Source organism: Pseudophryne corroboree, unplaced genomic scaffold, assembly GCF_028390025.1.
Source record: "Pseudophryne corroboree isolate aPseCor3 unplaced genomic scaffold, aPseCor3.hap2 scaffold_915, whole genome shotgun sequence".
NCBI lineage: Eukaryota > Metazoa > Chordata > Amphibia > Anura > Myobatrachidae > Pseudophryne > Pseudophryne corroboree.
The window spans coordinates 163,612-185,596 of record NW_026970495.1 but is presented as its reverse complement, the minus strand read 5'-3'; the positions used below and the strand labels follow the sequence as shown (position 1 = coordinate 185,596).

The window sequence follows — 21,985 nt, the reverse complement described above, 5'->3', positions numbered from 1 at the left end:
TGGCTATGCCCCAGCCCCTGAAGCATTCAAGCTGATTTCTTGCAGCAGCTGGGCACTGTAACTGCTCCAGAGCTACTCTGTAAGGCAAGTAAAAGGGTGTGGGCCCTGCAGCACTACCTGTAGTTCGCATTGTGCGTTGGAAGGCACGAAGTAAGCAGACGGGAGAAGTCAGGATAGTGCGCAAGGGCATAGAAGGGAGCGGCTCAAGAAAAGAGAAGTGGAAACAGACAGCAAACTAGGCTGGAGAGAGACCTGAGACAAAGAGATCTGAATTATACGAGAGCCGACGAGGGGAAACACAAATTATGCAGTCAAGTTTCCCACATTTGGGGAAATCGCAGGAGCAGCACACCCAGAGTGCAATGGTTGAGCCTTGCCCTGGGAGAAGCACCTTCATGATCATAGTATCTCACCTGGCAGGTAAGTAGGAGTTGGGCTAGAGCTGGGGAGGGTCGCTGCTCGGGTTCCCCCCTGTGAAGTGAAGGAGATCCAACTGAGGCAGCACCAGGGAACTCTCGAAAGAAGAACAAGGCTAGAGGAAGATCTGAGACAAAGAAATCTGACTTTTACCAGAGCTGACCAGAGGAAAGCACAAACACAGTCTCCCACTACCACAAATAATGCAGTCAAGTTTCCCACATTTGGGGAAATCACAGGGGTCAGCATACCCAAAATGCAATGAATGAACCTCACCCTGGGAGAAAAATCTTCATGACCATGGTATCTCCTATGCAAAATAAGTATGATTTGGAATAGGGCTGGGGAGGGCCGCTGCTCATGCACATCTCTGTCAAGTAAAGGAGATTCAACTGAGGCAGCACAAGGGAACTCTCATCTTGGGACAACAACTGCAGGGAGAACATATATTTTCAGATGAACATGGGAGGGCAGAAAACTGCCTAATACTGAAGCACCCCCAAACAACAAACCAAATGCAACAACTAGTGCAAGCATTCCTGGGGGAAGGCCTGCCGCAGATGGATTTGCATATGGTGATGTCATCCAAGCAGTGGGTCAAAGTTGGCTTCAACCCTCGTCTGCATATGAAAAGAGAAAAGGGGCGTGCAGGGCATGGTGGCCTTTTGCGGCGCTTGGCTGACCCCTAGTTTGCATTAAACACCTCCACCCTCCTTTGGTGTGGGGCTCATGTTGGCTATGCCCCAGCCCCTGAAGCATTCAAGCTGATTTCTTGCAGCAGCTGGGCACTGTAACAGCTCCAGAGCTGCTCTGTAAGGCAAGTAAAAGGGTGTGGGCCCTGCAGCACTACCTGTAGTTCGCATTGTGCGTTGGAAGGCACAAAGTAAGCAGACAGGAGGAGAAGTCAGGATAGTGCGCAAGGGCATAGAAGGGAGCGGCTCAAGAAAAGAGAAGTGGAAACAGACAGCAAACTAGGCTGGAGAGAGACCTGAGACAAAGAGATCTGAATTATACGAGAGCCGACAAGGGGAAACACAAATTATACAGTCAAGTTTCCCACATTTGGGGAAATCGCAGGAGCAGCACACCCAGAGTGCAATGGGTGAGCCTTGCCCTGGGAGAAGCACCTTCATGATCATAGTATCTCACCTGGCAGGTAAGTAGGAGTTGGGCTAGAGCTGGGGAGGGTCGCTGCTCGGGTACCCCCCTGTAAAGTGAAGGAGATCCAACTAAGGCAGCACAAGGGAACTCTCGAAAGAAGAACAAGGCTAGAGGAAAATCTGAGACAAAGAAATCTGACTTTTACCAGAGCTGACCAGAGGAAAGCACAAACACAGTCCCCCACTACCACAAATAATGCAGTTGAGTTTCCCACATTTGGGGAAATCACAGGGGTCAGCATACCCAAAATGCAATGAATGAACCTCACCCTGGGAGAAAAATCTTCATGACCATGGTATCTCCTATGCAAAATAAGTATGATTTGGAATAGGGATGGGGAGGGCCGCTGCTCATGCACATCTCTGTCAAGTAAAGGAGATTTAACTGAGGCAGCACAAGGGAACTCTCATCTGGGGACAACAACTGCAGGGAGAACACATATTTTCAGATGAACATGGGAGGGCAGAAGGCTGCCTAATACTGAAGCACCCCCAAACAACAAACCAAATGCAACAACTAGTGCAAGCATTCCTGGGGGAAGTTCTGCAGAAGACGGATTTGCATACGGTGATGTCATCCAAGCAGTGGGTCAAAGTTGGCTTCAACCCTCATCTGCATATGAAAAGAGAAAAGGGGCGTGCAGGGCATGGCGGCCTTTTGCGGTGCTTGGATGACCCCTAGTTCGCATTAAACACCTCCACCCTCCTTTGGTGTGGGGCTCATGTTGGCCATGCCCCATCCCCTGAAGCATTCAAGCTGATTTCTTGCAGCAGCTGGGCACTGTAACAGCTCCAGAGCTGCTCTGTAAGGCAAGTAAAAGGGTGTGGGCCCTGCAGCACTACCTGTAGTTTGCATTGTGCATTGGAAGGCACAAAGTAAGCAGACGGGAGGAGAAGTCAGGATAGTGCACAAGGGTATAGAAGGGAGCGGTTGAAGAAAAGAGAAGTGGAAACAGACAGCAAACTAGGCTGGAGAGAGACCTGAGACAAAGAGATCTGAATTATACGAGAGCCGACCAAGGGAAACACAAATTATGCAGTCAAGTTTCCCACATTTGGGGAAATCGCAAGGGCAGCACACCCAGAGTGCAATGGGTGAGCCTTGCCCTGGGAGAAGCACCTTCATGATCATAGTATCTCACCTGGCAGGTAAGTAGGAGTTGGGCTAGAGCTGGGGAGGGTCGCTGTTCGGGCACCCCCCTGTCAAGTGAAAGAGATCCAACTGAGGCAGCACAAGGGAACTCTCGAAAGAAGAACAAGGCTAGAGGAAGATCTGAGACAAAGAAATCTGACTTTTTCCAGAGCTGGCCAGAGGAAAGCACAAACACAGTCCCCCACTACCACAAATAATGCAGTCGAGTTTCCCACATTTGGGGAAATCACAGGGGTCAGCATACCCAGAGTGCAATGAATGAACCTCACCCTGGGAGAACAATCTTCATGACCATGGTATCTTCTATGCAAAATAAGTATGATTTGGGATAGGGCTGGGGAGGGCCGCTGCTCAGGCACATCTCTGTCAAGTAAAGGAGATTCAACTGAGGCAGCACAAGGGAACTCTCATCTGGGGACAACAACTGCAGGGAGAACACATATTTTCAGATGAACATGGGAGGGCAGAAGGCTGCCTAATACTGAAGCACCCCCAAACAACAAACCAAATGCAACTACTAGTGCAAGCATTCCTGGGGGAAGGCCTGCAGCAGACGGATTTGCATATGGTGATGTCATCCAAGCAGTGGGTCAAAGTTGGCTTCAACCCTCGTCTGCATATGAAAATAAAAAAGGGGTGTGCAGGGCATGGCGGCCTTTTGCGGCGCTTGGATGACCCCTAGTTCGCATTAAACACCTCCACCCTCCTTCGGTGTGGGGCTCATGTTTGCTATGCCCCAGCCCCTGAAGCATTCAAGCTGATTTCTTGCAGCAGCTGGTCACTGTAACAGCTCCAGAGCTGCTCTGTAAAGCAAGTAAAAGGGTGTGGGCCCTGCAGCACTACCTGTAGTTTGCATTGTGCGTTGGAAGGCACAAAGTAAGCAGACGGGGAAGTCAGGATAGTGCACAAGGGCATAGAAGGGAGCGGCTCAAGAAAAGAGAAGTGGAAACAGACAGCAAACTAGGCTGGAGAGAGACCTGAGACAAAGAGATCTGAATTATACGAGAGCCGACCAGAGGAAACACAAATTATGTAATCAAGTGTCCCACATTTGGGGAAATCGTAGGAGCAGCACACCCAGAGTGCATTGGGTGAGCCTTGCCCTGGGAGAAGCACCTTCCTGATCATAGTATCTCACCTGGCAGGTAAGTAGGAGTTGGGCTAGAGCTGGGGAGGGTCGCTGTACGGGCACCCCCCTGTCAAGTGAAGGAGATCCAACTGAGGCAGCACAAGGAAACTCTCGAAAAAAGAACAAGGCTAGATGAAGATCTGAGACATAGAAATCTGACTTTTACCAGAGCTGACCAGAGGAAAGCACAAACACAGTCCCCCACTACAACAAATAATGCAGTCGAGTTTCCCACATTTGGGGAAATCACAGGGGTCAGCATACCCAGAATGCAATGAATGAACCTCACCCTGGGAGAACAATCTTCATGATAATGGTATCTCCTATGCAAAATAAGTATGATTTGGGATAGGGCTGGGGAGGGCCGCTGCTCAGGCACATCTCTGTCAAGTAAAGGAGATTCAACTGAGGCAGCACAAGGGAACTCTCATCTGGGGACAACAACTGCAGGGAGAACACATATTTTCAGATGAAAATGGGAGAGCAGAAGGCTGCCTAATACTGAAGCACCCCCAAACAACAAACCAAATGCAACAATTAGTACAAGCATTCCTGGGAAAAGGTCTGCAGAAGATGGATTTGCATACGGTGATGTCTTCCAAGCAGTGGGCCAAAGTTGGCTGGAACCCTCATCTGCATATGAAAAGAGAAAAGGGGTATGCAGGGCATGGCGGCCTTTTGCGGTGCTTGGATGACCCTTAGTTTGCATTAAACACCTCCACCCTCCGTCGGTGTGGGGCTCATGTTGGCTATGCCCCAGCCCCTGAAGCATTCAAGCTGATTTCTTGCAGCAGCTGGGCACTGTAACAGCTCCAGAGCTGCTCTGTAAGGCAAGTAAAAGGGTGTGGGCCCGGCAGCACTACCTGTAGTTTGCATTGTGCATTGGAAGGCACAAAGTAAGCAGACAGGAGGAGATGTCAGGATAGTCCACAAGGGTATAGAAGGGAGGGGCTTAAGAAAAAAGAAGTGGAAACAGACAGCAAACTAGGCTGGAGAGAGACCTGAGACAAAGAGATCTGAATTATATGAGAGCCGACCAGGGGAAACACAAATTATGCAGTCAAGTTTCCCACATTTGGGGAAATCGCAGGGGCAGCACACCCAGAGTGCATTGGGTGAGCCTTGCCCTGGGAGAAGCACCTACATGATCATAGTATCTCACCTGGCAGGTAAGTAGGAGTTGGGCTAGAGCTGGGGAGATTCGCTGCTCGGGCACCCCCCTGTCAAGTGAAGGAGATCCAACTGAGGCAGCACAAGGGAACTCTCGAAAGAAGAACAAGGCTAGAGGAAGATCTGAGACAAAGAAATCTGACTTTTACCAGAGCTGACCAGAGGAAAGCACAAACACAGTCCCCCACTACCACAAATAATGCAGTTGAGTTTCCCACATTTGGGGAAATCACAGGGGTCAGCATACCCAGAATGCAATGAATGAACCTAACCCTGGGAGAACAATCTTCATGACCATGGTATCTCCTATGCAAAATAAGTATGATTTGGGATAGGGCTGGGGAGGGCCGCTGCTCAGGCACATCTCTGTCAAGTAAAGGAGATTCAACTGAGGCAGCACAAGGGAACTCTCATCTGGGGACAACAACTGCAGGGAGAACACATATTTTCAGATGAACATGGGAGGGCAGAAGGCTGCCTAATACTGAAGCACCCCCAAACAACAAACCAAATGCAACAACTAGTAAAAGCATTCCTGGGAGAAGGTCTGCAGAAGACGGATTTGCATACGGTGATGTCATCCAAGCAGTGGGCCAAAGTTGGCTGGAACCCTCATCTGCATATGAAAAGAGAATAAGGGTTATGCAGGGAATGGCGGCCTTTTGCGGCGCTTGGATGACCCCTAGTTCGCATTAAACACCTCCATTCTCCTTCGGTGTGGGGCTCATGTTGGCTATGCCCCAGCCCCTGAATTATTCAAGCTGATTTCTTGCAGCAGCTGGGCACTGTAACAGCTCCAGAGCTGCTCTGTAAGGCAAGTAAAAGGGTGTGGGCCCTGCAGCACTACCTGTAGTTCGCATTGTGCGTTGGAAGGCACAAAGTAAGCAGACGGGAGAAGTCAGGATAGTGCGCAAGGGCATAGAAGGGAGCGGCTCAAGAAAAGAGAAGTGGAAACAGGCAGCAAACCAGGCTGGAGAGAGACCTGAGACAAAGAGATCTAAATTATACGAGAGCCGACCAGGGGAAACACAAATTATGCAGTCAAGTGTCCCACATTTGGGGAAATCGCAGGAGCAGCACACCCAGAATGCAATGGGTGAGCCTTGCCCTGGGAGAAGCACCTTCATGATCATAGTATCTCACCTGGCAGGTAAGTAGGAGTTGGGCTAGAGCTGGGGAGGGTTGCTGCTCGGGTACCCCCCTGTCAAGTGAAGGAGATCCAACTGAGGCAGCACAAGGGAACTCTCGAAAGAAGAACAAGGCTAGAGGAAAATCTGAGACAAAGAAATCTGACTTTTACCAGAGCTGACCAGAGGAAAGCACAAACACAGTCCCCCACTACCACAAATAATGCAGTCGAGTTTCCCACATTTGGGGAAATCACAGGGGTCAGCATACCAAAAATGCAATGAATGAACCTCACCCTCGGAGAACAATCTTCATGACCATGGTATCTCCTATGCAAAATAAGTATGATTTGGGATAGGGCTGGGGAGGGCCGCTGCTCAGGCACATCTCTGTCAAGTAAAGGAGATTCAACTGAGGCAGCACAAGGGAACTCCCATCTGGGGACAACAACTGCAGGGAGAACACATATTTTCAGATGAACATGGGAGGGCAGAAGGCTGCCTAATACTGAAGCACCCCCAAACAACAAACCAAATGCAACAACTAGTACAAGCATTCCTGGGGGAAGTTCTGCAGAAGACGGATTTGCATACGGTGATGTCATCCAAGCAGTGGGCCAAAGTTGGCTGGAACCCTCATCTGCATATGAAAAGAGAAAAGGGGTATGCAGGGCATGGCGGCCTTTTGCGGCGCTTGGATGACCCTTAGTTCGCATTAAACACCTCCACCCTCCTTCGGTGTGGGGCTCATGTTGGCTATGCCCCAGCCCCTGAAGCATTCAAGCTGATTTCTTGCAGCAGCTGGGCACTGTAACAGCTCCAGAGCTGCTCTGTACGGCAAGTAAAAGGGTGTGGGCCCTGCAGCACTACCTGTAGTTTGCATTGTGCATTGGAAGGCACTTAAGAATAGAGAAGTGGAAACAGACAGCAAACTAGGCTGGAGAGAGACCTGAGACAAAGAGATCTGAATTATACGAGAGCCGACCAGGGGAAACACAAATTATGCAGTCAAGTTTCCCACATTTGGGGAAATCGCAGGAGCAGCACACCCAGAGTGCAATAGGTGAGCCTTGCCCTGGGAGAAGCACCTACGTGATCATAGTATCTCACCTGGCAGGTAAGTAGGAGTTGGGCTAGAGCTGGGGAGGGTCGCTGCTCGGGTACCCCCCTGTCAAGTGAAGGAGATCCAACTGAGGCAGCACAAGGGAATTCTCGAAAGAAGAACAAGGCTAGAGGAAGATCTGAGACAAAGAAATCTGACTTTTACCTGAGCTGACCAGAGGAAAACACAAACACAGTCCCCCACTACCACAAATAATGCTGTCGAGTTTCACACATTTGGGGAAATCACAGGGGTCAGCATACCCAGAATGCAATGAATGAACCTCACACTGGGAGAATAATCTTCATGACCATGGTATCTCCTATGCAAAATAAGTATGATTTGGGATAGGGCTGGGGAGGGCCGCTGCTCAGGCACATCTCTGTCAAGTAAAGGAGATTCAACTGAGGCAGCATAAGGGAACTCTCATCTGGGGACAACAACTGCAGGGAGAACACATATTTTCAGATGAACATGGGAGGGCAGAAGGCTGCCTAATACTGAAGCACCCCCAAACAACAAACCAAATGCAACAACTAGTGCAAGCATTCCTGGGGGAAGGCCTGCAGCAGATGGATTTGCATATGGTGATGTCATCCAAGCAGTGGGTCAAAGTTGGCTTCAACCCTCGTCTGCATATGAAAAGAGAAAAGGGGCGTGCAGGGCATGGCGGCCTTTTGCGGCGCTTGGATGACCCCTAGTTCGCATTAAACACCTCCACCCTCCTTTGGTGTGGGGCTCATGTTGGCTATGCCCCAGCCCCTGAAGCATTCAAGCTGATTTCTTGCAGTAGCTGGGCACTGTAACAGCTCCAGAGCTGCTCTGTACGGCAAGTAAAAGGGTGTGGGCCCTGCAGCACTACCTGTAGTTTGCATTGTGCATTGGAAGGCACAAAGTAAGCAGACGGGAGAAGTAAGGATAGTGCGCAAGGCCATAGAATGGAGCGGCTTAAGAAAAGAGAAGTGGAAACAGACAGCAAACTAGGCTGGAGAGAGACCTGAGACAAAGAGATCTGAATTATACGAGAGCCGACCAGGGGAAACACAAATTATGCAGTCAAGTTTCCCACATTTGGGGAAATCGCAGGGGCAGCACATCCAGAGTGCAATGGGTGAGCCTTGCCCTGGGAGAAGCACCTTCATGATCATAGTATCTCACCTGGCAGGTAAGTAGGAGTTGGGCTAGAGCTGGGGAGGGTTGCTGCTCGGGTACCCCCCTGTCAAGTGAAGGAGATCCAACTGAGGCAGCACAAGGGAACTCTCGAAAGAAGAACAAGGCTAGAGGAAAATCTGAGACAAAGAAATCTGACTTTTACCAGAGCTGACCAGAGGAAAGCACAAACACAGTCCCCCACTACCACAAATAATGCAGTCGAGTTTCCCACATTTGGGGAAATCACAGGGGTCAGCATACCCAAAATGCAATGAATGAACCTCACCCTCGGAGAACAATCTTCATGACCATGGTATCTCCTATGCAAAATAAGTATGATTTGGGATAGGGCTGGGGAGGGCCGCTGCTCAGGCACATCTCTGTCAAGTAAAGGAGATTCAACTGAGGCAGCACAAGGGAACTCCCATCTGGGGACAACAACTGCAGGGAGAACACATATTTTCAGATGAACATGGGAGTTTGATACCTTGGCTGATGATAACCTCAAGTTGGGTCATTCGGTGTTGCAGAGTCGTACGCACTCTCCCACCCGTTCAAGAGCTTTGGTATAACCCCATGGTTCTTAATGTGACCCCAGCATCCTCTAGGTCGTATGAGAAAATAGGATTTTAATACCTACCGGTAAATCCTTTTCTCTTAGTACGTAGAGGATGCTGGGCACCCGTCCCAGTCCATACTGTGTCTGCAGTTATTACTTGTGGTTATACACATGTTGTGTTACGGTTCTGGTCAGCTTTTTGCTGCAATTGTTCATGCCGTTGGCTTGTGTTCTATTGAATGCCACGTTCTGCGGCATGCTTAAGGTGTGAGCTGGTAAGATGCTCACCTTAGTTTAACTATAAATCCTTTCCTCGAAATGTCCGTCTCCCTGGGCACAGTTCCTATAACTGGAGTCTGGAGGAGGGGCATAGAGGGAGGAGCCAGTTCACACCCTTTGAAAGTCTTAAAGTGCCCATGTCTCTTGCGGATCCCGTCTATACCCCATGGTTCTTAATGTGACCCCAGCATCCTCTACGGACTAAGAGAAAAGGATGCCCTTGTGTACTGTCCTGACTTCTCCTCCCGTCTGCTTACTTTGTGCCTTCCAACGCACAATGCGAACTACAGGTGGTGCTGCAGGGCCCACACCCTTTAACTTGCCTTACAGAGCAGCTCTGGAGCTGTTACAGTGCCCAGCTGCTGCAAGAAATCAGCTTGAATGCTTCAGGGGATGGGGCATGGCCAACATGAGCCCCACACCAAAGGAGGGTGGGGGTGTTTAATGCGAACAAGGGGTCATCCAAGCACTGCAAAAGGCCGCCATGCCCTGCATGCCCCTTTTCTCTATGGAATCCGAATCTCGCAAGAATCCGACAGCGGGATGATGACATTTTCCCTTGTTCAGGTTTTCCGAGTCAGGCGGGAACAACCGAGCCTGCCTCGGACCAGTGTAAACCACGTGGAGTTCGTCGGGAATTCGGTTCTCGGAGAACCGAACCCGCTCCTCTCTACCTGAACAAGGGAAAATGTCATCATCCCGCTGTCGGATTCTCGCGAGATTCGGATTCCATATAAAGAGCTGCGCGTTGCCGCCATTTTTACTCGTGCATTGAAGAGAGAGCGGAGAGGACGTGGCTATGTTCTCTCAGTGGAAATCTCAATATCAGTGCCCAGTATCAGTGGTTACTTATTGCTGCTCAGTAATACTAGTAGTGTGTCTCTCCTGCTCAGTGTCAGTTCTCTGTAGTATCCTCATCAGTGCTCAGTATCACTGCTCATTGTCTTGTGCTGCATTGTGGTGCTCAGCATACAACAGTACATTACTAATAGTCCAGTGCTGCATCTTGCTGCTCATGTTGGCTATGCCCCAGCCCCTGAAGCATTCAAGCTGATTTCTTGCAGCAGCTGGGCACTGTAACAGCTCCAGAGCTGCTCTGAAAGGCAAGTAAAAGGGTGTGGGCCCTGCAGCACTACCTGTAGTTTGCATTGTGCGTTGGAAGGCACAAAGTAAGCAGACAGGAGAAGTCAGGAGAGTGCACAAGGGCATAGAAGGCAGCGGCTCAAGAAAAGAGAAGTGGAAACAGACAGCAAACTAGGCTGGAGAGAGACCTGAGACAAAGAGATCTGAATTATACGAGTAGCCGACTAGAGGAAACACAAATTATGCAGTCAAGTGTCCCACATTTGGGGAAATCGTAGGAGCAGCACACCCAGAGTGCAATGGGTGAGCCTTGCCCTGGGAGAAGCACCTTCATGATCATAGTATCCCACCTGGCAGGTAAGTAGGAGTTGGGCTAGAGATGGGGAGGGTCGCTGCTCGGGCACCCCCCTGTCAAGTGAAGGAGATCCAACTGAGGCAGCACAAGGAAACTCTCGAAAAAAGAACAAGGCTAGAGGAAGATCTGAGACAAAGAAATCTGTCTTTTACCAGAGCTGACCAGAGGAAAGCACAAACACAGTCCCCCACTACCACAATTAATGCAGTCGAGTTTCCCACATTTGGGGAAATCACAGGGGTCAGCATACCCAGAATGCAATGAATGAACCTCACCCTGGGAGAACAATCTTCATGACCATGGAAACTCCTATGCAAAATAAGTATGATTTGGGATAGGGCTGGGGAGGGCCGCTGCTCAGGCACATCTCTGTCAAGTAAAGGAGATTCAACTGAGGCAGCACAAGGGAACTCTCATCTGGGGACAACAACTGCAGGGAGAACACATATTTTCAGATGAACATGGGAGGGCAGAAGGCTGCCTAATACTGAAGCACCCCCAAACAACAAACCAAATGTAACAACTAGTAAAAGCATTCCTGGGAGAAGGTCTGCAGAAGACGGATTTGCATACGGTGATGTCATCCAAGCAGTGGGCCAAAGTTGGCTGGAACCCTCATCTGCATATGAAAAGAGAAAAGGGTTATGCAGGGCATGGCGGCCTTTTGCGGTGCTTGGATGACCCCTAGTTCGCATTAAATACCTCCACCCTCCTTCGGTGTGGGGCTCATGTTGGCTATGCCCCAGCCCCTGAAGCATTCAAGCTGATTTCTTGCAGCAGCTGGGCACTGTAACAGCTCCAGAGCTGCTCTGTACGGCAAGTAAAAGGGTGTGGGCCCTGCAGCACTACCTGTAGTTCGCATTGTGCGTTGGAAGGCACAAAGTAAGCAGACGGGAGAAGTCAGGATAGTGCGCAAGGGCATAGAAGGGAGCGGCTCAAGAAAACAGAAGTGGAAACAGACAGCAAACTAGGCTGGAGAGAGACCTGAAACAAAGAGATCTGAATTATACGAGAGCCGACCAGGGGAAACACAAATTATGCAGTCAAGTTTCCCACATTTGGGGAAATCGCAGGAGCAGCACACCCAGAGTGCAATGGGTGAGCCTTGCCCTGGGAGATGCACCTTCATGATCATAGTATCTCACCTGGCAGGTATGTAGGAGTTGGGCTAGAGCTGGGGAGGGTCGCTGCTCGGGTACCCCCCTGTCAAGTGAAGGAGATCAAACTGAGGCAGCACAATGGAACTCTCGAAAGAAGAACAAGGCTAGAGGAAGATCTGAGACAAAGAAATCTGACTTTTACCAGAGCTGACAAGAGGAAAACACAAACACAGTCCCCCACTACCACAAATAATGCAGTTGAGTTTCCCACATTTGGGGAAATCACAGGGGTCAGCATACCCAGAATGCAATGAATGAACCTCACCCTGGGAGAACAATCTTTATGACCATGGTATCTCCTATGCAAAATAAGTATGATTTGAGATAGGGCTGGGGAGGGCCGCTGCTCAGGCACATCTCTGTCAAGTAAAGGAGATTCAACTGAGGCAGCACAAGGGAACTCTCATCTGGGGACAACAACTGCCGGGAGAACACATATTTTCAGATGAACATGGGAGGGCAGAAGGCTGCCTAATACTGAAGCACGCCCAAACAACAAACCAAATGCAACAACTAGTACAAGCATTCCTGGGAGAAGGTCTGCAGAAGACGGATTTACATACGGTGATGTCATCCAAGCAGTGGGCCAAAGTTGGCTGGAACCCTCATCTGCATATGTTGAAGATACAATTTGTGAATTGCATTTAACACTATCTCCCTTTCCTGGGGAGAAGATGGTAGGGCCGATTTGAAAAACCGGCGAGGAGGCACCTCTTCGAATTTCAGCTTGTAACCCTGAGAAACAATTTCTATTGCCTAGGGATCCACCTGCGAATGAACCCAGATGTGGCTGAAAACTCGAAGACGTGCCCCCAACTGGGCGGACTCCTTTAGCGGAGCCCCAGCGTCATGCGGTGGATTTTGTAGAGGCCGGGGAGGACTTCTGTTCCTGGGAACTAGCTGTGTTGTGCAGCTTCTTCCCTCTGCCCTTACCTCTGGCAAGAAAGGACGCACCTCGTACTTTCTTGTTTCTCTGTGATCGAAAGGACTGCATTTGATAATGTGGTGCTTTCTTAGGCTGTGAGGGAATATAAGGCAAAAAATTTGATTTACCAGCTGTAGCTGTGGAGACTAGGTCCGAGAGACCTTTCCCAAACAATTCCTCACCCCTGTAAGGTAAAACCTCCATATGCCTTTTTGAGTCGGCATCACCTGTCCATTGCCGGGTCCATAGGACTCGTCTAGCAGAAATCGACATAGCGTTTATTCTAGAACCCAGTAGACTAATGTCACTTTGAGCATCTCTCATATATAGGACAGCATCTTTTATATGCCCTATGGTCAATAACATAGCATCCTTATCTAGGGTCTCAATCTCTGCTGATAAGGTATCTGTCCATGCTGCCACCGCGCTACAACCCCGGCCGACGCAATTGCCGGTCTGAGTAAGGTACCAGAATGTGTGTAAATGGACTTTAGGGTAACCTCCTGCTTGCGGTCAGCAGGGTCCCTGATGGTAGCCGTATCCTGGGATGGCAGCGCTACCTTTTTGGATAAGCGTGTCAATGCTTTATCCACCCTAGGGGAGGATTCCCACCGTATCCTGTCCATTGGCGGGAAAGGATACGCCATAAGAATCCTTTTGGGAATCTGCAGCTTTTTGTCTGGAGATTCCCAAGCTTTTTCACATAATTCGTTCAACTCATGTGAGGGGGGAAAGGTTATCTCAGGTTTCTTTCCCTTATACATGTGTACCCTCGTGTCAGGGACAGGGGACTCTGTGATGTGCAAAACATCTTTTATTGCAATAATCATATATCGAATACATTTAGCCAATTTTGGCTGTAACTTTGCATCATCGTAGTCGACACTGGAGTCAGAATCTGTGTCGGTATCTGTGTCAACTATTTGGGATAGTGGGCGCTTTTGAGACCCCGAAGGTCCCTGCGACATAGGGACAGGCATGGGTTGACTCCCTGACTGTTCCCTAGCTTCAGCTTTGTCTAATCTCTTGTGTAATAAGTTTACATTAGCACTTAAAACATTCCACATATCCATCCAGTCAGGTGTCGGCGTTGTCGATGGAGACACCACATTAATTTGCTCCTGCTCCTCTCTAGGAGAGCCTTCTACCTCAGACATGTCGACACACGTGTACCGACACACCATACACTCAGGGAATCCTCTTATCTGAGGACAGTTCCCCAACAAGGCCCTTTGGAGAGACAGAGAGAGAGAGTATGCCAGCACACACCCCAGCGCTATATGACCCAGGAAAAAAACACAATAATTTTATGTTTACCCAGTAGCGCTGTATTTCCATATATATATGCGCCTAATTATGTGCCCCCCTCTTCTTTAAGACCCTCTTTTTACCGTGGTATAAGCAGGGGAGAGTCCGTGGAGCTTCCCCTCAGCGGTGCTGTGGAGAAAATGGCGCTGGTGAGTGCTGAGGGAGAAGCCCCACCCCCTCAGCGACGGGCTTCTGTCCCGCTGAAATATAGTAAAAAAATGGCGGGGGCTCTTATATATATATATACAGTGCCTAGCTGCATATATATTTATTTTGCCAAAGAGAGGTCTATATTGCTGCCCAGGGCGTCCCCCCTGCGCCCTTCACCCTTACACTGACTGCCGTGTGTGAGGTGTATTGGAGCAATGGAGCACAGCTTTACTGCTGTGCGTTACCTCAGTGAAGATCATGAAGTCTTCCGCTGCCTCTGAAGTCTTCTTTTCTTCTCATACTCACCCGGCTTCTATCTTCCGGCTCTGCGTGGGGGACGGCGGCGCGGCTCTGGGACGGACGGCGAGGGTGAGACCTGCGTACCGATCCCTCTGGAGCTAATGCTGTACAGTAGCCTAAGAAGCAGAGCCTATCAACTCACAGAAGTAGGTGTGCATCTCTCCCCTCCGCCCCTCGATGCAGGGAGTCTGTTGCCAGCAGGCTCCCTGAAAATAAAAAAATCTAACAAATATACTTTCTGTCAGGAAACTCAGGAGAGCTCCCTGAAAAGCACCCAGTCTCCTCTGGGCACAGTAGTAAACTGAGGTCTGGAGGAGGGGCATAGAGGGAGGAGCCAGTGCACACCAAGATCTAAAGTCTTTCTTAAAGTGCCCATGTCTCCTGCGGAGCCCGTCTATCCTTACGGAGTCCCCAGCATCCTCTAGGACGTAAGAGAAAAATTATGCTGGCAGAAAAATCCAATTGAGTGATTAAACAGCTCCAGAGCTGCTCTGTAAGGCAAGTAAAAGGGTGTGGGCCCTGCAGCACTACCTGTAGTTTGCATTGTGCATTGGAAGCCTAGTTTGCTGTCTGTTTCCACTTCTTTTTTCTTGAGCCCCTCCCGTCTATACCCTTGTGCACTATCCTGACTTCTCCTCCCGTCTGCTTACTTTGTGCCTTCCAATGCACAATGCAAACTACAGGTAGTGCTGCAGGGCCCACACCCTTTTACTTGCCTTATAGAGCAGCTCTTGAGCTGTTACAGTGCCCAGCTGCTGCAAGAAATCAGCGTGAATGCTTCAGGGGCTGGGGCATGGCCAACATGAGCCCCACAACGAAGGAGGGTGGGGGTGTTTAATGCGAACTAGGGGTCTCGCACAATGCGAACTACAGGTAGTGCTGCAGGGCCCACACCCTTTTACTTGCCTTACAGAGCAGCTCTAGAGCTGTTACAGTGCCCAGCTGCTGCAAGAAATCAGCTTGAATCCTTCAGGGGCTGGGGCATAGCCAACATGAGCCCCACACCGACGGAGGGTGGAGGTGTTTAATGCGAACTAGGGGTCATCCAAGTGCCGCAAAAGGCCGCCATGCCCTGCACGCCCCTTTTCTCTTTTCATATGCAGACGAGGGTTGAAGCCAACTTTGACCCACTGCTTGGATGACATCGCCATATGCAAATCCATCTGCTGCAGGCCTTCCCCCAGGAATGCTTGCACTAGTTGTTGCATTTGGTTTGTTGTTTGGGGGTGCTTCAGTATTAGGCAGCCTTCTGCCCTCCCATGTTCATCTGAAAATATGTGTTCTCCCTGCAGTTGTTGTCCCCAGATGAGAGTTCCCTTGTGCTGCCTCAGTTGAATCTCCTTTACTTGACAGAGATGTGCCTGAGCAGCGGCCCTCCCCAGCCCTATCCCAAATCATACTTATTTTGCATAGGAGATACCATGGTCATGAAGACTGTTCTCCCAGGGTGCGGTTCATTCATTGCATTCTGGGTATGCTCACCCCTGTGATTTCCCCAAATGTGGGAAACTCGACTGCATTATTTAATGCGAACTAGGGGTCATCCAAGCACCGCAAAAGGCCGCCATGCCCTGCATACCCCTTTTCTCTTTTCATAAGCAGACGAGGTTTGAAGCCAACTTTGACCCACTGCTTGGATGACATCACTTGCTGCCTTTCCAATGAAGCAAGTTTAATTTAATAATAGGTGAAAAACCATCCCTACAAAGGTGTTAATCAGATACTTGGCTTTGTGGACACTTTTCAGAGCACAAATTTGTTAGCATAAAAATAAAGCCAGAAAATGAAGAGCTGTTTAATCACTCAATTGGATTTTTCTGCCAGCATATTTCTTTTTCTCTGCAACCCACTGCTAAATTGTGCTTCCTAGCTGTTTTTATAAAATCACTGAATCAAATCTAACTCTGATTACATCAGAGAAGGCCAGGTACCCTACACCATAACAGGGGGTTTGAAATTTTGACTTGTCTACTTAAAGATCACCAAAATCTGATAACAAGGTCAATTAAGTCCCTGGGTGGGATTGAACCACCAACCTTTCGGTTAATAGCCTTACACACTAACTGATTGCGCCACAGCGACACTTTGCAAAAGTACATACTGACAAAGGCTAATAAGCATTCATCTAGAACGATTCCTAGAAACATTTTAAAAAGTCAATAATGTGGAGAGTTTTTGTAAGATGTTTCTTCCATCAACCAATGAAGAAACACATTGGTACTTTCCCATGATGAGTGAGTGCTTCAGGATCTTTTGCACTTACATGTGCAGCAGAGTACTGTAATGGAAGCATGCTGGGTCCATAACCCAGAGGTAGGCAGATTGAAACTATCCTCTGCTATATGCATTTTTTTTGTTAATTAAAGTAATCCAAAACTGGGATTGATATTTTTGCTCTTTTATTTTTACTTAAAGTACAATAACTTTTACCATTTTAATTTGTTTTAATAGTATATTGACAGTATTGTTTTCTTTCAAAAATCCAATTAATTTTCTTTACCCGATTATTAAAATGGTAATTGACAAAAACAAACTACATTGTCACCAGAAGAGCAATACAAAATGTACAAGTGATATATTAAAATCATCTTTCCAGCTTGAATTTCAATGATGCATTGGGGCAACGATTTTGTGAGAAACATCTTCACCCTTAAATAAAGATTTTCTTAATTCCTTACCTGTGTGCTAATTAGATATCACCTTGTTTTCACATTAAACAGACTTCCACATGAGAAAACAGCAAATATGCAGTGGCGTTAATGTTTCCTGGTGTCAACCTGTATTATTTCCGTAGATATTGAAATGAGGATGCATCTTGCTGCCTTTCCAATGAAACAAGTTTAATTTAGTAATAGGTGAAAAACCATCCCTACAAAGATGTTAATCAGATACTTGGCTTTGTGGACACTTTTCAGAGAACAAATTTGTAATCATAAAAATAAAGCCAGAAAATGAAGAGCTGTTTAATCACTCAATTGGATTTTTCTGCCAGCATTTTTCTTTTTCTCTGCAACCACTGCTAAATTGTGCTTCCTAGCTGTTTTTTTATAAAATCACTTAATCAAATCTAACTCTGATTACATCAGAGAAGGCCAGGTACCCTATACCATAAGAGGGGGTTTGCAATTTTGACTTGTCTACTTAAATATCACCAAAATCTGATCACAAGGTCAATTACGTCCCTGGGTGGGATTGAACCACCAACCTTTTGATAATTAGCTGAACACACTAACCGATTGCGCCACAGAGACACTTTGCAAAAAGCACATACTGACAAAGACTAATAAGCATTCATCTAGAATGTTTCCTAGAAAAACTTTAAAAAGTCAATAATCTGGAGAGTTTTTGTAAGATGTTTCTTCCAGCAACCAATGAAGAAACACATTGGTACTTTCGCATGATGAGTGAGTGCTTCAGGATCTCTTGCACTTACATGTGCAGCAGAGTACTGCAATGGAAGCATGCTGGGCCCATAACCCAGAGGTAGGCAGATTGAAACTATCCTTTGCTATATGATTTTTTTTTTTTTGTTCATTAAAGTAATCCAAAACTGGGATTGATATTTTAGCTTTTATTTTTACTTAAAGTACAATAACTTTTACCATTTTAATTTGTTTTAATAGTATATTGACAGTATTGTTTTCTTTCAAAAATCCACTTAATTTTCTTTACCCTATTATTAAAATGGTAATTGACAAAAACAAACTACATTGTCACCATAAGAGCAATACAAAATGTACAAGTGATATATTAAAATCATCTTTCCAGCTTGAATTTCAATGATGCATTGGGGCAACGATTTTGTGAGAAACATCTTCACCCTTAAATAAAGATTTTCTTAATTCCTTACCTGTGTGCTAATTAGATATCACCTTGTTTTCACATTAAACAGACTTCCACATGAGAAAGCAGCAAGGATGCAGTGGCGTTAATGTTTCCTGGTGTCAACCTGTATTATTTCAGTAGATATTGAAATGAGGATGCATCTTGCTGCCTTTCCAATGAAGCAAGTTTAATTTAGTAATAGGTGAAAAACCATCCCTACAAATATGTTAATCAGATACTTGGCTTTGTGGACACTTTTCAGAGAACAAATTAGTTAGCATAAAAATAAAGCCAGAAAATGAAGAGCTGTTTAATCACTCAATTGGATTTTTCTGCCAGCATATTTCTTTTTCTCTGCAACCCACTGCCAAATTGAGCTTCCTAGCTGTTTTTATAAAATCACTGAATCAAATCTAACTCTGATTACATCAGAGAAGGCCAGGTACCCTACACCATAACAGGGGGTTTGAAATTTTGACTTGTCTACTTAAAGATCACCAAAATCTGATAACAAGGTCAATTAAGTCCCTGGGTGGGATTGAACAACCAACCTTTTGGTTAATAGCCTTACACACTAACTGATTGCGCCACAGCTACACTTTGCAAAAGTACATACTGACAAAGGCTAATAAGCATTCATCTAGAACGATTCCTAGAAACATTTTAAAAAGTCAATAATGTGGAGAGTTTTTGTAAGATGTTTCTTCCATCAACCAATGAAGAAACACATTGGTACTTTCCCATGATAAGTGAGTGCTTCAGGACCTCTTGCACTTACATGTGCAGCAGAGTACTGTAATGGAAGCATGCTGGGTCCATAACCCAGAGGTAGGCAGATTGAAACTATCCTCTGCTATATGCATTTTTTTTTGTTAATTAAAGTAATCCAAAACTGGGATTGATATTTTTGCTCTTTTATTTTTACTTAAAGTACAATAACTTTTACCATTTTAATTTGTTTTAATAGTATATTGACAGTATTGTTTTCTTTCAAAAATCCACTTAATTTTCTTTACCCGATTATTAAAATGGTAATTGACAAAAACAAACTACATTGTCACCAGAAGAGCAATACAAAATGTACAAGTGATATATTAAAATCATCTTTCCAGCTTGAATTTCAATGATGCATTGGGGCAACGATTTTGTGAGAAACATCTTCACCCTTAAATAAAGATTTTCTTAATTCCTTACCTGTGTGCTAATTAGATATCACCTTGTTTTCACATTAAACAGACTTCCACATGCGAAAGCAGCAAGGATGCAGTGGCGTTAATGTTTCCTGGTGTCAACCTGTATTATTTTAGTAGACATTGAAATGAAGATGCATCTTGCTGCCTTTCCAATGAAGCAAGTTTAATTTAGTAATAGGTGAAAAACCATCCCTACAAAGGTGTTAATCAGAGACTTGGCTTTGTGGACACTTTTCAGAGAACAAATTTGTTAGTATAAAAATAAAGCCAGAAAATGAAGAGCTGTTTAATCACTCAATTGGATTTTTCTGCCAGCATATTTCTTTTTCTCTGCAACCCACTGCTAAATTGTTCTTCCTAGCTGTTTTTATAAAATCACTGAATCAAATCTAACTCTGATTACATTAGAGAAGGCCAGGTACCCTACACCATAACAGGGGGTTTGAAATTTTGACTTGTCTACTTAAAGATCACCAAAATCTGATAACAAGGTCAATTAAGTCCCTTGGTGGGATTGAACCACCAACCTTTTGGTTAATAGCCTTACACACTAACTGATTGCGCCACAGCGACACTTTTCAAAAGAACATACTGACAAAGGCTAATAAGCATTCATCTAGAACGATTCCTAGAAACATTTTAAAAAGTCAATAATGTGGAGAGTTTTTGTAAGATGTTTCTTCCATCAACCAATGAAGAAACACATTGGTACTTTCCCATGATGAGTGAGTGCTTCAGGATCTCTTGCACTTACATGTGCAGCAGAGTACTGTAATGGAAGCATGCTGGGTCCATAACCCAGAGGTAGGCAGATTGAAACTATCCTCTGCTATATGCATTTTTTTTGTTAATTAAAGTAATCCAAAACTGGGATTGATATTTTTGCTCTTTTATTTTTACTTAAAGTACAATAACTTTTACCATTTTAATTTGTTTTAATAGTATATTGACAGTATTGTTTTCTTTCAAAAATCCTATTAATTTTCTTTACCCGATTATTAAAATGGTAAGTGACAAAAACAAACTACATTGTCACCAGAAGAGCAATACAAAATGTACAAGTGATATATTAAAATCATCTTTCCAGCTTGAATTTCAATGATGCATTGGAGCAACGATTTTGTGAGAAACATCTTCACCCTTAAATAAAGATGTTCTTAATTCCTTACCTGTGTGCTAATTAGATATCACCTTGTTTTCACATTAAACAGACTTCCACATGAGAAAACAGCAAAGATGCAGTGGCGTTAATGTTTCCTGGTGTCATCCTGTATTATTTCCGTAGATATTGAAATGAGGATGCATCTTGCTGCCTTTCCAATGAAGCAAGTTTAATTTAGTAATAGGTGAAAAACCATCCCTACAAAGATGTTAATCAGATACTTGGCTTTGTGGACACTTTTCAGAGAACAAATTTGTTATCATAAAAATAAAGCCAGAAAATGAAGAGCTGTTTAATCACTCAATTGGATTTTTCTGCCAGCATTTTTCTTTTTCTCTGCAACCCACTGCTAAATTGTGCTTCCTAGCTGTTTTTTTATAAAATCACTTAATCAAATCTAACTCTGATAACATCAGAGAAGGCCAGGTACCCTACACCATAAGAGGGGGTTTGCAATTTTGACTTGTCTACTTAAATATTACCAAAATCTGATCACAAGGTCAATTACGTCCCTGGATGGGATTGAACCACCAACCTTTTGATTAATAGCTGAACACACTAACCTATTGCGCCACAGAGACACTTTGCGAAAAGTCCATACTGACAAAGACTAATAAGCATTCATCTAGAACGTTTCCTAGAAAAACTTTAAAAAGTCAATAATCTGGAGAGTTTTTGTAAGATGTTTCTTCCAGCAACCAATGAAGAAACACATTGGTACTTTCGCATGATGAGTGAGTGCTTCAGGATCTCTTGCACTTACATGTGCAGCAGAGTACTGCAATGGAAGCATGCTGGGCCCATAACCCAGAGGTAGGCAGATTGAAACTATCCTTTGCTATATGCATTTTTTTTTTGTTCATTAAAGTAATCCAAAACTGGGATTGATATTTTAGCTTTTATTCTTACTTAAAGTACAATAACTTTTACCATTTTAATTTGTTTTAATAGTATATTGACAGTATTGTTTTCTTTCAAAAATCCAATTAATTTTCTTTACCCGATTATTAAAATGGTAATTGACAAAAACAAACTACATTGTCACCAGAAGAGCAATACAAAATGTACAAGGGATATATTAAAATCATCTTTCCAGCTTGAATTTCAATGATGCATTGGGGCAACGATTTTGTGAGAAACATCTTCACCCTTAAATAAAGATTTTCTTAATTCCTTACCTGTGTGCTAATTAGATATCACCTTGTTTTCACATTAAACAGACTTCCACATGAGAAAGCAGCAAGGATGCAGTGGCGTTAATGTTTCCTGGTGTCAA

The 21,985-nt window shown here is 45.8% G+C and overlaps 16 non-coding genes and 5 pseudogenes across 16 annotated transcripts; 1 reads left to right on the top strand and 20 right to left on the bottom strand.

Annotated features, from left to right (window-relative positions):
- Window positions 1-292: 292 nt before the first annotated feature.
- On the bottom strand, window positions 293-428 carry LOC135046102 (U1 spliceosomal RNA; annotated as a pseudogene).
- Window positions 429-580: 152 nt separating this feature from the next.
- LOC135046022 (U1 spliceosomal RNA) lies at window positions 581-744 on the bottom strand. The gene has a single exon (XR_010238395.1). It is a non-coding gene; the product is annotated as a U1 spliceosomal RNA (small nuclear RNA).
- A 701-nt stretch (window positions 745-1,445) lies between these two features.
- On the bottom strand, window positions 1,446-1,581 carry LOC135046065 (U1 spliceosomal RNA; annotated as a pseudogene).
- A 152-nt stretch (window positions 1,582-1,733) lies between these two features.
- Window positions 1,734-1,897, bottom strand: LOC135046118 (U1 spliceosomal RNA). The gene has a single exon (XR_010238473.1). It is a non-coding gene; the product is annotated as a U1 spliceosomal RNA (small nuclear RNA).
- A 674-nt stretch (window positions 1,898-2,571) lies between these two features.
- LOC135046080 (U1 spliceosomal RNA) lies at window positions 2,572-2,734 on the bottom strand. Its single transcript, XR_010238450.1, has one exon. It is a non-coding gene; the product is annotated as a U1 spliceosomal RNA (small nuclear RNA).
- A 152-nt stretch (window positions 2,735-2,886) lies between these two features.
- On the bottom strand, window positions 2,887-3,050 carry LOC135046177 (U1 spliceosomal RNA). The gene has a single exon (XR_010238524.1). It is a non-coding gene; the product is annotated as a U1 spliceosomal RNA (small nuclear RNA).
- Window positions 3,051-3,720: 670 nt separating this feature from the next.
- Window positions 3,721-3,883, bottom strand: LOC135046124 (U1 spliceosomal RNA). Its single transcript, XR_010238478.1, has one exon. It is a non-coding gene; the product is annotated as a U1 spliceosomal RNA (small nuclear RNA).
- Window positions 3,884-4,035: 152 nt separating this feature from the next.
- Window positions 4,036-4,199, bottom strand: LOC135046183 (U1 spliceosomal RNA). The gene has a single exon (XR_010238530.1). It is a non-coding gene; the product is annotated as a U1 spliceosomal RNA (small nuclear RNA).
- A 695-nt stretch (window positions 4,200-4,894) lies between these two features.
- On the bottom strand, window positions 4,895-5,036 carry LOC135046114 (U1 spliceosomal RNA; annotated as a pseudogene).
- A 152-nt stretch (window positions 5,037-5,188) lies between these two features.
- Window positions 5,189-5,352, bottom strand: LOC135046153 (U1 spliceosomal RNA). Its single transcript, XR_010238502.1, has one exon. It is a non-coding gene; the product is annotated as a U1 spliceosomal RNA (small nuclear RNA).
- Window positions 5,353-6,045: 693 nt separating this feature from the next.
- On the bottom strand, window positions 6,046-6,187 carry LOC135046110 (U1 spliceosomal RNA; annotated as a pseudogene).
- Window positions 6,188-6,339: 152 nt separating this feature from the next.
- LOC135046195 (U1 spliceosomal RNA) lies at window positions 6,340-6,503 on the bottom strand. Its single transcript, XR_010238541.1, has one exon. It is a non-coding gene; the product is annotated as a U1 spliceosomal RNA (small nuclear RNA).
- Window positions 6,504-7,118: 615 nt separating this feature from the next.
- On the bottom strand, window positions 7,119-7,281 carry LOC135046111 (U1 spliceosomal RNA). The gene has a single exon (XR_010238469.1). It is a non-coding gene; the product is annotated as a U1 spliceosomal RNA (small nuclear RNA).
- Window positions 7,282-7,433: 152 nt separating this feature from the next.
- On the bottom strand, window positions 7,434-7,597 carry LOC135046034 (U1 spliceosomal RNA). Its single transcript, XR_010238407.1, has one exon. It is a non-coding gene; the product is annotated as a U1 spliceosomal RNA (small nuclear RNA).
- Window positions 7,598-8,268: 671 nt separating this feature from the next.
- On the bottom strand, window positions 8,269-8,431 carry LOC135046077 (U1 spliceosomal RNA). Its single transcript, XR_010238447.1, has one exon. It is a non-coding gene; the product is annotated as a U1 spliceosomal RNA (small nuclear RNA).
- A 152-nt stretch (window positions 8,432-8,583) lies between these two features.
- On the bottom strand, window positions 8,584-8,747 carry LOC135046166 (U1 spliceosomal RNA). Its single transcript, XR_010238514.1, has one exon. It is a non-coding gene; the product is annotated as a U1 spliceosomal RNA (small nuclear RNA).
- Window positions 8,748-10,532: 1,785 nt separating this feature from the next.
- LOC135046105 (U1 spliceosomal RNA) lies at window positions 10,533-10,696 on the bottom strand. Its single transcript, XR_010238464.1, has one exon. It is a non-coding gene; the product is annotated as a U1 spliceosomal RNA (small nuclear RNA).
- A 152-nt stretch (window positions 10,697-10,848) lies between these two features.
- On the bottom strand, window positions 10,849-11,012 carry LOC135046000 (U1 spliceosomal RNA). Its single transcript, XR_010238374.1, has one exon. It is a non-coding gene; the product is annotated as a U1 spliceosomal RNA (small nuclear RNA).
- A 671-nt stretch (window positions 11,013-11,683) lies between these two features.
- Window positions 11,684-11,846, bottom strand: LOC135046107 (U1 spliceosomal RNA). Its single transcript, XR_010238466.1, has one exon. It is a non-coding gene; the product is annotated as a U1 spliceosomal RNA (small nuclear RNA).
- A 152-nt stretch (window positions 11,847-11,998) lies between these two features.
- LOC135046170 (U1 spliceosomal RNA) lies at window positions 11,999-12,162 on the bottom strand. Its single transcript, XR_010238518.1, has one exon. It is a non-coding gene; the product is annotated as a U1 spliceosomal RNA (small nuclear RNA).
- Window positions 12,163-15,925: 3,763 nt separating this feature from the next.
- Window positions 15,926-16,104, top strand: LOC135046126 (U1 spliceosomal RNA; annotated as a pseudogene).
- The last annotated feature ends 5,881 nt before the right edge of the window (window positions 16,105-21,985 follow it).